Source organism: Heterodontus francisci, chromosome 48 (genome assembly GCF_036365525.1).
Source record: "Heterodontus francisci isolate sHetFra1 chromosome 48, sHetFra1.hap1, whole genome shotgun sequence".
Taxonomy (NCBI): Eukaryota; Metazoa; Chordata; class Chondrichthyes; order Heterodontiformes; family Heterodontidae; genus Heterodontus; species Heterodontus francisci.
In genome coordinates this window covers 7,249,488-7,260,836 of record NC_090418.1, presented here as the reverse complement: position 1 = coordinate 7,260,836, position 11,349 = coordinate 7,249,488, and positions in this window count along the sequence as shown.

The following is an 11,349-nucleotide window of genomic DNA, read 5'->3' as shown; positions in this document are numbered from 1 at the left end:
TGTGAAGAAGGTACATGGGTCTGTTTCAGTTCCAGTAACCCAGATGGTGTAAAAGGTAGAAAATATTTTGAAGGGGCAGTTCCTCTTCACATCAAATATATTAAATCGGTGCTCCCTTGTGTCTGTCAATGATTCCAAACTTTTAATAAAAACAGGACGTGCTGGAAATATTCAGCAGGTCAGGCAGCTTCTGTGGAGAGAGAAGCAGAGTTAACGTTGCAAGTCAGTGACCCTTCATTAGAACTGCTCACAGTAACTCCAGGTCTAACCAGGGCTGAAGCGTGACTGATGAAAGGTCACGGGCCTGAAACGTTAACTCTGCTTCTCTCTCCACAGATGCTGCCAGACCTGTTGAGTATTTCCAGCACTTTCTGTTTATATTTCAGGTTTCCAGCATCTGCGGTACTTTGCTTTTATTCCAAACTTTTCACCTGACAGCTGCACTCCAAGGGTTAAATTACGAGGAGAGATTACACAAACCAGGATTGTACTCCCTAGAATTTAGAAGGTTAAGGGGTGATTTGACTGAGGTTTTCAAGATATTAAGGGGAAGATAGGGTAGATAGAGAGAAACTGTGGGTGGCACAGTGGCGCAGTGGTTAGCACCGCAGCCTCACAGTTCCAGCGACCCGGGTTCAATTCTGGGTGCTGCCTGTGTGGAGTTTGCAAGTTCTCCCTGTGTCTGCGTGGGTTTCCTCCGGGTGCTCCGGTTTCCTCCCACATGCCAAAGACTTGCAGGTTGATAGCTAAATTGGCCATTAGCAATTGCCCCTAGCATAGGTAGGTGGTAGGGAAATATAGGGGCAGGTGGGGATGTGGTCGGAATATGGAATCAGTGTAGGATTAGTATAAATGGGTGGTTGATGGTCGGCACAGACTCGGTGGGCCGAAGGGCCTGTTTCAGTGCTGTATCACTAAACTAAAATACTCCCGCTGGTTGGGGAGTCTAGGACGAGGGGGCACAGTCTAAAAATTAGAGCCAGACCTTTCAGGAGTGAAATTAGGAAACACTTCTACACACAAAGTGTGGCAGAAGTTTGGAACTCTCTTCCACAAATGGCAATTGATGCCGGATCAATTGTTAATTTTAAATCTGAGATTGATTTTTGTTAGCCAAATGTACTAAGGGAGATGGGCCAAAGGTGGGTATATGGAGTTGTTACCGGTCAGCCATGATCTCATTGAAAGGCGGAACAGGCTCGAGGGGCTGAAAGGCCTCCTCTTGTTCCTATATACAGACTCATGACTGAGCCTGTATAAGAGAGGAAGTGCAGATGATTGATGCTGTGATGCAACCTTCTTAACATGAGGATGATCACATGGCTCATTGATGTGATCACAGCTTTGTCTGAATGGAGTTACACCCTACTTTGATTTTCTGCTATCAGATCACCACATCAAAAGCAGTCAGCCAGGAGCCCAAGAGTGACGGTTAGATTCCCCATGCCTGCTCTATGCTTTGGCACTGGTTTTCCTGTGGTGAACCCACATGACAGCTCCCGCCTTGCGTAAGCGTAACATGTAGACGAGCCCTCTCGGTGCGTTTGTGTCAGGGCCCCAGAGTGCGTGATCAACACCTGCCACCTCTCCCCCTCTGCTGTTGCTTCCTCCGCACAGGGGGAGAACTGCTCAAGACTGTTCCACCATTCAGTTAGATTGTGGCTAATCTCTATCTTAGGTCCTCCTACCTGCCTTGGTTCCATAACTTTCTCTCTTCTTGTAGCACTGCTTGTAACGCTCCCACCTCTGATCGGACGGTTGTGGCATCAAATTGCACTCCTGGACTGGGGCACATAAGGGCTGCTTTTAGTTAATTGTGATCCTGGGCACAGACCTTCCCTCACCAATGGCAGGGGGGCTCAGCATCAGCGTTCATGAGATTCAATGTCGCTTTGGGTGGTGTGGGCAGGTGTTATTAAACCACCCCCTGTAAGGTTGGCCAACATCCAGTGCCATACCGAGGGCGTGCTGCATTGTCAAAGGTCCCACCTTCTGATGCGATGTTGAGTTGGAGGCCACAGCTGGTATCTCACTGAATGATAGCAAGTACAGTGCTGAAAGATATCAGTGCTAGCTCTTCATTTAAGACTTAACCTAGTTCCACATCAGTAAAGTGATGGAAGGTGTCATCAACAGTGCCATCAAGCAGCACTTGCTTAGCAATAACTGGCTCAGTGACGCTCAGTTTGGGTTCTGCCAGGACCGCTCAGCTCCTGACCTCATTACAGCCTTGGTTCAAACATGGACAAAAGGGCTGAACTCAAGAGGTGAGGTGAGAGTGACTGCCCTTGACATCAAGGCAGCATTTGACTGAGTATGGCATCGAGGAGCCCGAGCAAAACTGAGGTCAATGGGAATCAGGGGGAAAACCCTCTGCTGGCTGGAGTCATACCGAGCGCAAAGGAAGATGGTTGTGGTTGTTGGAGGTCAATCATCTGATCTCCAGGACATCACTGCAGGAGTTCCTCAGGGTAGTGTCCTAGGCCCGACCATCTTCAGCTGCTTCATCAATGGCCTTCCTTCAATCATAAGGTCAGAAGTGGGGATGTTCGCTGATGATTGCACAATGTTCAGCACCATTCGTGATTCCTCAGATACTGAAGCAGTCCGTGTAGAAATGCAGCAAGGCCTGGACAATATCCAGGCTTGGGCTGATAAGTGGCAAGTAACATCCGCGCCACACAAGTGCCAGACAATGACCATCTCCAACAAGAGAGAATCTAACCATCTCCCCTTGATATTCAACAGCATTACCATCGCTGAATCCCCCACTATCAACATCCTAGGGGTTACCATTGACCAGAAACTGAACTGGAGTAGCCATATAAATACCGTGGCTACAAGAGCAGCTCAGAGGCTAGGAATCCTGAGGCGAGTAACACACTCCTGACTCCCCAAAGCCTGTCCACCATCTACAAGGCACAAGTCAGGAGTGCGATGGAATACTCTCCACTTGCCTGGATGGGTGCAGCTCCAACAACACTGAAGAAGCTCAATACCATCCAGGACAAAGCAGCGCTTGATTGGCACCCCATCTACAAACATTCACTCCCTCCACCACTGACACACAGTGGCAGCAGTGTGTACCATCTACAAGATGCACTGCAGCAATGCACCAAGGCTCCTCAGACAGCACCTTCCAAACCCACGACCTCTACCAACTAGAAGGACAAGGGCAGCAAACACATGGGAACACCACCCTCTGCAAGTTCCCCTCCAAGTCACACACCATCCTGACTTGGAACTATATCGCTGTTTCTTCACTGTCGCTGGGTCAAAATCCTGGAACTCCCTTCCTAACAGCACTGTGGGTGTACCTACCCCAAATGGACTGCAGCGGTTCACCACCTTCTCAAGGGCAATTAAGGATGGGCAATAAATGCTGGCCTGGCCAGCATCGCCCACATCCCATGAACAAATAAAAAAAAACCATCCTTTCCCGTGATATTTTACGTACTCCTCTAATCCACATTCTCATCCAATTCCATTTTTCGGATGCGAATCCCTCTCCCCATTTGTGACAACGAGTTTCTTGTCCTTCCCTCCACCCTGGATTCATCAAGTGATAATTTGGTGCCCCCCTTCCCCAACACATTTCTTGGTACCATATGACCAGAGTTACCTTTGACCTTTGCTGTCAGGGTGAAGACAGCGAGTAGTCGCGAATGGAACTGAGTGTTTTGGAGCTCGATTTCAGACTCTTGCTGACTAGTTTCTGCCTCCTGCTGAACTCTTTGTGACCTCACAGGAAACTGTGTCTTGCAAGGTGGGTTGCCGATTTGTACAAAAGTTAATTAAAAAAATTAAAGATCGCCATCCTCGGTCAAAATAGCTGCAGGAACTGCTGCCTTGAAGGGTGAAAAAAAAACTTTCATATATAACAGCGCCTTTGACAACCTCCGACCTCTCCCAAGGCCAAGGAAGTACCTGTGAAGTGTTGTCACTGTTGTAATTGAAGAATGTGCGGCAGCCAATTAAGGTCCAAAGGTCATTTATCACACTGCTGTTTATGGGATCTTGCTGTGTGCAAATTAACTTCCACGTTTCCTATGTTACAACAGTGACTGCACTTCAAATGTGTTTTATTGGCTGTGAAGTGCTCTGGGACATCCTAAAGTCATGAACGGTGCTATAGAAATTCAAGTCTTTCTTTTTGTTTTCTTGGCCACAGACAGCAATGTGTTAATGACCAGATAATCTGCTTTTTGTGACCCTGGTTAAGGGATGATTGTTGGCCCAGGACACTGGGGAGGACTTCCCTGCGCTTCAATAGAGTATCCATAGGGTCTTTTACATCCACTTGAGAGAGCAGACAGGGACGCGGTTTATGTTCTCACCATCGAGATGGCACCTCTGACAGTGCGGCACTCCGTCAGTGCTGCACTGGCAGCATCAGCCTACACTTGGTGCTCAGGACTCTGGAGCGGCACTCACAGCCACGCCTTTCTGATGCAGGGCTGAGACTGCTACCCACTGAGCCCATGGATAAATTGAACACCCTGCAAAGGGAGAGCGGGCCACTTATGCACCTACTCTGTGCACGGGAGTTCAGCGCTCTCATGGCCTGTTTGTTGGCTCAGTGCATTGCCAGCACAATGTCTGCACAGAACTGCATACCTGAATGTTGTTGATGCGAACCAGTCTCGGGGGGTTCTGATTGAGGTCCTGTTTTCCAGTGAGACAACAGTGCTAAGATCACCAACTCCTTTACTAACCTTCAGGCCCCATGAAATTCATGCAGGACAAATCTTGACACCTCCTCTAGACCCATCTTTCATTTCTGTACTTGTCCCGTTACCATCTCCTTTTACCTTGCACCATCATCCCTCTTGTCATTTAATCTCTCCTGCTTTCCACCCTATCACAGACCTTCCCTTTCGTTCTTCCTCAACCACACCCCCCCCCCCTACTTTCCCTGCCTCTGTACTTGCTTAAAACCTGTCACCTTTATAACGTCTGACCAACCTGAAACGTCAACTCTGTTTCCTGCTCCACAGATGCTGCCAGGCCTGTTTCCAGCATTTTCTCCTTCTATTTCAGATTTCCAGCATCCACAGTATTTCGCTTTGGTTTCAGTGAAAAGAAGGTCTTGCATTTGCATAGCGCCTTTCAGGCTGGAGTTTATGCAGGAGGCGGGGCTCCTGGTGCCAGGCTGAAAAGTCAGAGGGAACCCCCACGCACCCCCCCTGCAGTTTTTCTCACCCACCGAGCAATCCTCCAGTTTTTTGGGGTCAAAGTTTAAGGAGGCAGAACCCCCGTGCCTTGACACACTGAATTGGGATCCTGCCCACAGGGGCTGCCGGCCAATCACAGGGCAGGCAGCTCAGCAATATTGGCAACACCTCCAGGAGCGGTGACCAGTGCTAGTATTACAAAGGCCGCGGACCCAAGCCCAGCGGTGGAACCCCAGACCTCAGGTAAGTGAGGTGGGGTTGCCGGGAACAGTCCAGAAGGCCCCGGCAAAGGGGAGTGGTGAGGTGGGAGTTCGGTCCAGTGGGACGGGGGTCCTGGAGGGTGCATTTGTTCCCAGTGGGCATCCTCCATGGGCCACATGGTGATATTGCAGGAAAGATGCCAGACAATTTATTCCCAGCTATAAAAGCACATGTAACATGTGAATTCTATAGAGCACTCTCTTTGCCATGTTTCCGCATGCTTCCCTCCCTCTCTGCTTTTCTACGATCACCATTTACACCTCTTCTGGACCTATCTTTTGTTTCTATATAAAACACGAGTTAGACTGCAGCCAGAGTGCGACAGACAGTTCTGGTCACCACATTACAGGAAGGATGTGATCGCACTAGAGAGGGTGCAGAGCAGACTTATGAGGATGTTGTCAAACTTTTAGCTAGGAGAAAGGATTGCATGCGCTGGGCTTGTTTCCTTTGGAACAGAGGAGGCTGAGGGAAGATTTATTTGAGGTGTATTAAATTATGAGGGGTCTATATCGAGTGGATAGGAAGGACATCTTTAGCAAAGAGGTCAATAACTAATGGCACTGCACTAGAATGTCAGCCTGGATTATGCCTTTGAATCAGCTGCACTTTTCCGAGGGGTTGGGATGGGGGGATGCATGGAGAGCAAGTGGGGGAAGGACCTCTGGAACAGTTTGTGCAATCATTGTCCTGAACCCTGTGTTCTATTTCAGATAGCCAGGCAGTGAAGGATGGAACAGGAACCTAATTTTTACACACTTGTATAAATTTTAATACTGCAACAACCACAATTTCAGTCTGCTCCTATTAATAGGAGCTCGAGTGAATCCCCAGTTAATCCCCCATCACCTCAATACAATTAAACACTAAATGAATATACCCCCGATATAATCATTGTCCTTAGTCACAAATGTAATCACTGCCCTGCACTCAGCCCTCTAATCACTGTACTGGAATCACTCACCGAGGTCACGACAAACAGATGATCTGGTCATTTCCACATTGCTGTCTTTGGGATCTTGCTGTGCACAAATTAATTGCTGCCTTTCCTGCATTACAACAGTGTCTACACTTCAAAAGGTGCTTTGGGATGTCCTAAGACCCGGAAAGGGGCTGTTATGTTTATGAAATGATGTTATGTACCCCATCATAGACAACATTTAAATATATGCTTGTTCTTTTTAGAATATAGAATGTGTCCAAACACGATGTAAGGATGATGGTGTAAAATGGGTTTGTAATTAAAGACAAGCTGAGACCTACAGAGTGTGGGAACATGCTGTTCATCAGAATGATAAAGATCTACAAATATACTGCTGTATGTGGTCACATTGATATCTTTTGAACATTTCTGTACAAACCACAGCTTCCGTGTTTTGCATTGGTTGTACAAACTTAGAATCAACATCAAAATGATCGAAGCCGAAAGCTCCAGATCACAGCACACTGAAATCTAACTGTACTGCTTTCACATTTCCTTATCCTCAATAGATTTACTTTGAAGTTGCAGCACAGAAACAGGCCATTCGGCCCATCTGCTCCGTGCTGACGTTTATGCTCCACACGAGCCTCCTCCCACACTACTTCATCCCATCCGATCAGCATATCCTTCTATTCCTTTCTCCCGCATGTGTTTACCCAGCTTCCCCTTAAACGTAGACACTATTCACCTCAACCACTCCCTGTGGGAGCGAGTTCCACATTCTCACCACTCTCTGGGGAAAGAGGTTTCTCCTGAATTCCCCATTGGATTTATTAGTGACTGTCTTATATTGATGGCCCCCTAGTGCTGGTCTCCCCCCACAAGTAGAAACATCTTCTCTACATCGACCCTATCAAATGCCTTTATAATTTTAAAGGCCTCTATCAGGTCAATGCTCATCAGCCTTCTCTTTTCCACAGAAAAGAGTCCCTGCCTGTTCAATCCTTCCTGAGAGGTGTAACCTCTCAATTCTGGTGCCATCAATCTTTTCTACCAGGCAAACATTGGAATTCGGGGTTTGGAGTTGACTAAAGCTTGGATGAGGGTTTTCAGGAGCAGATGAACTGAGGCAGGGGCAGAGATGGATGATGTTACGGAGGTGGTAACAGGCGTTCTGTAGGGAGGAGAGGATATAGAGTCAGAAGCTCAGCTCAGGTTGAATCTGAACAATGAGGTTCAACAGACAGTGACTAGGGAGGGGGGATCTAATCGTTGAGTGGGGAACTGAGCTCGGGTTGGGGTCCGCAGACGTTGACGTACCTCTACCTGATGATCACCTGGAGAAAATTGTGCCTTAGTCAGGACTGCATGCCAAATAAACAATCTGAGAAGACAGAGGCAGTCGAGGGGTTGAGAGAGATGGTGTGCAAGTTGAGCTGGGTTCGGTCAGTGTATACATGGAACGTGACATCCTGATTAGAATACAAGGGGGTAGAAGTCCTGCTTCAGCTATGCAAAGCCCCTGGTTAGACCACACCTGGAGTTACTGCGAGAAGTTCTGGGCAACACACCTTAGGAAGAGTATATTAGCCTCGGAGGGAGTGCAGTGTAGATTTACCAGGATGATACCTGGACTTCAAGGGTTAAGCTATAAGAAACAATTGCACAAACTAGGGTTGTATTCCCTGGAATTGATGTAGATTTCACGTTATTAAAGAAACAGATAGGTAAATAGAGAGAAACGATTTTTCGGGTTGGGGGAGTCTAGGATTACGGGGCAGAGTCTAAAAATTAGAGCCAGACCTTTCAGGAGTGAAATTAGGAAACACTTCTACACACAAAGGGTGGTAGAAGTTTGGAACTCTCTTCCACAAATGACAATTGATGCTGGATCAATTGTTATTATTAAATCTGAGATTGATAGATTTTCGTTTACCAAAGGTATGAATGGACGTGGGGAAAAGGCGGGTATTTGGAGTGAGGTCACGGATCAGCAGTGATCTCATTGAATGGTGGAAGAGGCTCGAGGGGCTGAATGGCCTACCCCTGTTCCTATGCCACGACGTCTTTGGATGATGTTACTGAGGGGCAGCATGTAGATGAGAATTGGCAGGGGATGAAGTATAGATTGCCAGGTGGGGCGGGGATGGGGGGGTGGAATGTGGGAGGGGGTCTCCATAGGTAACGGAGAACTAACAGGGAAGAAGAGACATTTCTGGGAAGTCTCTGGCTGTGACTAGATAGGTCCGAATGGAACCAGCTGAGGGCAGTCCCATTCAGCCGGACCATGGAGGAGAGGCACTGGAGGAGAATGCTGTGGTCAACCATATCGACGGTTGCAGATCAGTCGAGAAGGCTGAGGAAGGATAGTGTGTCAGGGACACACTAACAGGGAACGATTTGGCTAGGGGCCATTTCAGTGCTGTGGCAGGGCCGCGGTCCCAATTGGAGATTGAAGCATGGGCTTGCGGGAAAGATGGGCTCGGGTTTGGGTGCTGACAAAATGCACGAGGACTTTGGAGTGGTCGTCACCACATCTGTGGGAGCTTGCTATGCGCAAATTGGCTGCCCAGGTTCCTACATGTCTGCATTTCAAAAAAATGCTTTGGGAGATCCTGAGGTTGTGGAAGGAGCTGCATAGATACACGTCTCTCGTTCTTCAAAGGGAGGGTGGAGGTGAGGCAGTAGTTTGCATGGAGGGGGGGTGAAGGTGCACTGGAGAAGGTCAACGTGGGTTTTTTTGAGGATGCAGGTGATAACAGATTTAAAAGAGGAGGCAGTATCCAAGCAGAGGGCACCATTTACTGTAGCTAAAATAATACCATCAGGCTCTGGCCAGCATAGACCAACTGTACTGTCTTGCCCTTTCACCTACAAGAAGTAATTAGTGTTCCACTGAACTTATTTCTTCCTATCTTGACTCTATCTTTTCTCCCCCTGGTCCAGTCTCTTCCCACCCACATCCGTGACTCTTCTGATGCCCCACGTCATTTTGACAATTTCCAGTCTCCTGGGCCCCAACCGCCTCCTCTTCACTATGGACGTCCAATCTCTCTACACCTCCAACCCCCACCAGGACGGTTTGAGGGCTCTCCACTCTTTCCTTGAACAGAGGCCCACCCAGTGCCCATCCACCACCACCCTCCTCCGCCTGGCTGAACTTGTTCTCACATTGAACAACTTCTCCTTCAACTCCACTCACATCCTTCAAGTAAAAGGTGTTGCAATGGGTACCCGCATGTGTCCTAGTTATGCCTGTCTTTTTGTGGGATGTGGAACATTCTTTGTTCCAGTCCTACTCAGGCCCCCTCCCCCAACTCTTTTTCTGGTACATTGATGACTGTATCGGTGCCGTTTCCTGCTCCTGCCCCGAACTGGAAAACTTTATCAAATTTGCTTCTAATTTCCACCCTTCTCTCACCTTTACACGGTCCATCTCTGACACTTCCCTTCCCTTTCTCGACTTCTCTGTCTCCATCTCTGGGGATAGGCTGTCTACTAATATTCATTATAAGCCCACTGACTCCCACAGCTACCTTGACTACACTTCTTCACACCCTACCTCCTGTAAGGACTCCATTCTATTCTCCGAGTTTCTCCGTCTCCGACGCATCTGCTCTGATGATGCAACCTTCCACAGCAGTGCTTCTGAAATGTCTTCCTTTTTCCTCAACCAAGGATTCCCCTTCACTGTGGTTGACAGGGCCCTCAACCGTGTCCGGTCCATTTCCCGCACCTCTACCGTCACCCCTTTCCCTCCCTCCCAGAACTGCGACAGGGTTCCCCTTGTCCTCACTTTCCACCCCATCAGCCTCCAGATCCAAAGGATCATCCTCCGCGATTTCCGCCACCTCCAGCGTGATGCCACTACCAAAGGCATCTTCCCCTCCCTCTGTCAGCATTCCGAAGGGATCGTTCCCTCCGTGACACCCTGGTCCACTCCTCCATTACCCCCACCACCTCGTCTCTTTCCCACGTCACCTTCCCCTGCAATCGCAGGAGGTGTAATACCTGCCCATTTCCTCCTCACTCCTCACTATCTCAGGCCCCAAACACTCCTTTCAGGTGAAGCAGCAATTTACTTGTACTTCTTTCAATGTAGTATACTGTATTCGCTGCTCGCAATGTGGTCTCCTCTACATTGGGGAGACCAAACGCAGACTGGGTGACCGCTTTGTGGAACACCTCCGCTCAGATCGAAAGCATGACCCTGAGCTTCCGGTTGCTTGCCATTTCAACACTCCCCCCTGCTCTCATGCTCACATCTCTGTCCTGGGATTGCTGCAGTGTTCCAGTGAACATCAACGCAAGCCCGAGGAACAGTATCTCATCTACCGATTAGGTACACTACAGCCTGCCGGACTGAACATTGAGTTCAATAATTTCAGAGCATGAAGGGGACCCCCCCTTTTTATTTTTCCTTAGTTATTTGTTTTCTTTTTTCTTTTATTTTTTGTGTTTATTTTATTTTAGTTTGTTTCTACTGTGCTTACCCACTGTTTTTTTTCATGTTTGTGCTTGTGGCTGTTCAATTTTCAGTCCATTAACACCTTATCTGTACCAATGCTTTGTCTTTCACCACACCATTAACATATTGTTTGCCTTTGCTCCATGACCTTCTGGTCAGCTATTCTGTGACCTTGTCCTATTTACACCTTCTCCTTTGTTATCTCTTGCCCCACCCCCGCTTTACTTGCTTGTAATCTTTTACATTTATTATATCTGCCAGTTCTGAAGGGTCACTGCCCTGAAACGTCACCTCTGCTTCTCTCTGCACAGATGCTGCCAGACCTGCTGAGTTTTTCCAGCACTTTCTGTGGTTATTTAAGTCTTACTACAACGGAGAATCCTTGGCATCAGAAGGCAGGACCATATCTCCAATACAGAAGTCCTCGAGGTGGCCGACATCCCCAGTTTATACACCCTATTGAGTCAGTGGCGCTTGAGATGGCTTGGTCATTTGAGCCGCATGGAAGATGGCAGGATCCCCAA